The sequence below is a fragment of the Mus caroli genome, chromosome 17, assembly GCF_900094665.2.
Source record: "Mus caroli chromosome 17, CAROLI_EIJ_v1.1, whole genome shotgun sequence".
Lineage (NCBI taxonomy): Eukaryota > Metazoa > Chordata > Mammalia > Rodentia > Muridae > Mus > Mus caroli.
This window is the reverse complement of record NC_034586.1, coordinates 16,532,475-16,537,054: the sequence shown is the minus strand read 5'-3', so window position 1 is coordinate 16,537,054 and position 4,580 is coordinate 16,532,475.

Genomic DNA, 4,580 nt, shown 5'->3' with positions numbered 1-4,580 from the left:
ATTTGTTGAGAAGTGTATCAGACAACTCAGATATTTCACAAGTAAGAAAGTGTTCCAGTTTATCTCAGACCTCAGTCCAGAGGTTTCCAGTGGAGACAGATGTTATCTTAGCTGCTGTTTCAGATGTATATAGACCCTTCCCTCCAAGGCCAGGAGGCTGATCTGCTGAAAACTGTAAAACAAAAACAAAAACAAAAACAAAAACAAACAAACAAAAAACCAAAACCGAAACAACAAAAAAGTTCCCCATTAAATAACAAGTAAAATACACATAACAACATCCCTTTATAAGCAGGAGCCACACCATATGCATCATTACACTGCTGGCAGTATATCTACCACAGAGCCAGAGACAAAGATGTATGAGAAGCCAGCTTCCCGCACTGGGAATTCTAAGCTGTCAGATACTGTTATGGTTGTGGATAATGTAGCTACAAAGGTCAGGTGCTAGGGTGTGCAGGATTCAAAGCTGACTCAGGGGAGAAGAGGGCTCACAAGACCACACTTAACAGACTTTGACTATATCTAGCAAGCTGCCCCATTAGGGATGATCTGAATAGAAACCTAGTTGTATTTCTCAGCATTCTGCACTCATTCTCAACTAACTTTTCTCTGGAAGAGCTGGAAAGCAGCTGTAGTAGCAACTTTTACATGGGATTTTGATGACTCTCCTTTTAAAAATAATTTATTTTGTGTGTATGAGTGTTTTTACAGTGTGTGTACAAGTGCATGCCTTACTGGTGCTCAAAGAAGTTAGAAGAGAGCATTGAATCCCCTGAAATGGGAATTACAGACAGTTGTCAGCTAACATAAGTGCTGTGAAGTACTGAGCCATCTTTCCAGCCCCAGCTTTTGATAACTTCCAAGAGGAGTCACACCCCAGTATAGAATCAGTATAGGATAGCTATCCTGGCTTGAGTCACTAGTTCTTACTTCTCTGCATCATGGGGGAGAGCTGGTTAAGGAGGTTGGCCAGGCTGTGATAGATGGTGCCTTGTTTAGCAACTTCCAGTGTAACCCTGAAACTGGTTCTTGTCATGAGTTCTCCCACACTAGGAAGAAAATATAGAGCACAAAGAAGCTGAGCACTCGGTGTCACAGAACTGTCTGTGTTCAGCACTCTTGTGCTTATGTTCCTCCATCTGATTGCTGTTTGGGGAAATAAACCTGGCTTTCCGAAAGATTATGTCATGTTCACTTCTCTTTTGAAAATTAATTATTAAAACATGTTAATATATCCTATGCTATGACATTAATATTAGGGTATATTTAAATATTTTTAAAGTTCTATGTATATGTGCACAGATTTATATATATATATTTAAAGAAATACTCTATACTAAAATACATATGAATGAACAGAAAATGAGATTCCTGTGCTCTAAGAAATAGGATTCTAGGAAAAGGTGAGTAATTGCAAAGAGTTTTTGAAGCACTACTTTTTAAATCCTAATTTCAAAATTAAATGCAAATTATCACTTCAATACACTAAGACTATTCTTTGAAATACTTTAACTGAATATATTTTCAAACTGGTGATGTTATTATCTATGAAGCTCTCTCAGGATATAAGCAGGCTTGAAACTATGATATCACAGATCATGATACATTAAAATAATGGTCTTTTTGTCTCAAAATCAATCACAAGATTATCAGCAATCACAATCAAAATTCCCTCATGATAATACTTAATTTACTAACATCATGTCTGTAGTGGGGTAGAGGAAAGGTTTGTGATGACTTTTAATGTTAGGTACTGAGGCAGTCTGCAAATTATAGACATATCTCAGCTAAGCATTTTTGCTTCATACATTCCACATTGCAGTCATAAAATTGTAGGAATTCGATGACAACTGTGAAGAAAACTTTACTCAGTGATGCAAGAAAGAGAAGCTATCTTACTTTTATTTTGGAGCCCTAAATAGCATCCTGTTCAATTGCAGGGGAAACAGTTTCAGAGAGTAAATGGAAGCCAAGAGTGAAGTATGCAAATTTTATTACAAGTGATGGTATTCATTTTAAAGAATTATGGAGGGGCTGGTGAGATGGCTCAGTGGGTAAGAGCACCCGACTGCTCTTCCGAAGGTCCAGAGTTCAAATCCCAGCAACCACATGGTGGCTCACAACCATCCTTAACGAGATCTGGTGCCCTCTTCTGGAGTGTCTGAAGACAGCTACAGTGTATTTACATATAATAAATAAATAAATCTTTAAAAAAAAAAGAATTATGGAAAAAGTATAATGTCTTTGAAATTTTTCAACTGTTACATAAAATAAACTGTATCGAACAAAGGAAAATATAAAATTATGTCTTTATTGGCACGGAGAAACATCCACATAAGTGTCCATTGTTTTCCAACAGTTTTCTGAGTACACCAAATCATGGTTAGATAATCTAAAACACTGAAACTTATGAATTGTTTTCTTTATTTATAGACATATATACAGTACTCACAGAGCCCAGAGATGAGCATCAAGGTCATGCATCTGCATTTGCCACATTGTAACAACTGCAAATGCCATATAGATGCTGGGAACTGAGCCTTCATCATTTTTTTGATTTAGTCTTTGTTTTGTTTTTGGCAGGTGGTGCTTTTATCTGGGTACCTTTTAATCTTTATAAGCAAATACTGTTACACTTTGCCAGGTTGAACTCAAATAAGAGCATGCTCACCACCAATACTTCTATTATTAAAAACATCTCCCAGGAACAGCTTAAAGGAAAAAAAAATATTTTGGCACCGTGTTTTTTAGGTTTCTGGCCATAGTTTTCTGAAGGAAAGAACTTTGGTATGTTTGAAAAGCATGGTAGAAAAATTCCTCCTATTCCTTGGAATACAAGAAAGAGGGACGGGAAATAGGAAAGATTACAAATACGAAATATCATACACAGGCATGATTCTAGAATCACTTCATCAAATAGGTGTGACTGTGAATCACTTCATCAAATACCTGTGTGTGTTCATGAATGTGTCTGTGGTGTACTTTTGTGGGGCAATGGGCTATGCACAAATAGCCTAGTCTCCAGTTGAGCTGAGGTTGTGAACCTCAGAGAAACCCAGTGGTGATAATCACCTACATGGGATGGTAGGCGTTCCCTCAAGTCTCCTGGACTCCTGGCTTCTGTTGAAGTTACTGACCCCATAGCCCCCACAGGAGAAGCGTGGCTTTTAGTCATGTAGACAATGTCCCAAGCTTCTGACCTTCGGGCTAAACTCCTCCCCAGTTACCTAGAAACAACAAGATAACAGCTCACTATAAGAGGGGCTGCTTGGCCCCACCTCACTCTCTTACTCTCTCCCTCTTGCTCTCTCCTTACTTTCACCTTTCTTCTCTTTCTCCCTTTCCCCCTTCTTTCCTCTTGACCATGGCCAGTCTCTCTCTCTTTTACCTTCTCTCTTTCCCCCTACTATCTCATATGAGGCTATGCCAGTGCCTGACAAATACAGATGTGGATGCTCACAGTCATTTATTGGATGGAACCCAGGGACCCCAATGGAGGAGCTAGAGAAAGTACCCAAGGAGCTGAAGGGGTCTGCAACCCTATAGGTGGAACAACAATATGAACTAACCAGTGCCCCCCCACAGCTCGTGTATCTAGCTGCCTATGTAGCAGAAGATGGCCTAGTCGGCCATCACTGAAAAGAGATGTATATGCCCCAGTTTAGGGGAATGCCAGGGCCAAGAAGTGAGAGTGGGTGGGTAGGGGAGCAGGGTGGGGGGAGGGTATAGAGAACTTTCGGGATAGCATTTGAAATATATATGTGCTGCCGAAGCGAGCACAGCATTTGAAATGTAAATAAAGAAAATATCTAATAAAAAAAGAATTCTTCCCCAGAGGAAGTGGTGGCTGCCCATAACAAACATTGCCAGGTTCAAGCTAATATTCACCTTTCCAGTACTGACACTGTCCTACTTTCTCTGAGCAAACAGGTTGATTTTAGCAATGAAGATAAGGGCTCCTCTATTCCAGCCCTCTGGCCTTCAGGCTTTAAGCCACCCTTAAGCCACCCTTTAGCACCTCTGTCCAAGTTCTTTCACTCACTAGTCCTCTGCTCCTGTCCCATCAGAGGTACCCCAACTTACCACTGGTGTGATTTAGGATCACATTGCCTTCCAGCAGTCACTACTGTTGTGGTTACTTCTGTGATGCCAGTCCCTCATGCTGGGCTGCCTCTTCCCTAGGAGCCTCATTCTCCTCAGGTATACTGTGACGTTTTCCCTGTCATCTTAGCCCTAATGGTGCAACTAGGCCCTGGATTCTAACTCCTCTGGCAGACTTTGTACTAATCAGAAAATCTGCCAATGATTCCTGTCCAGATTCCCCTTATTTTGAACAGGTATTGAAGCTATGGGCCGTGCACCTTTAGACATATTATGATTGGTATAATCTCCTTAAGGTGGTGTTTCTTCATTGGAGATCTACATATCATGACTTAGCTGAGAATTGGGACTGCCTGCCTTTAATCCCATGCCTTTAATCCCAGCATTTGGGAGGCAGAGGCAGGCAGATTTCTGGGTTTAAGGCCAGCCTGATTTACAGAGTGAGTTCCAGAGAAACCCTGCCTCGAAAAAACCAA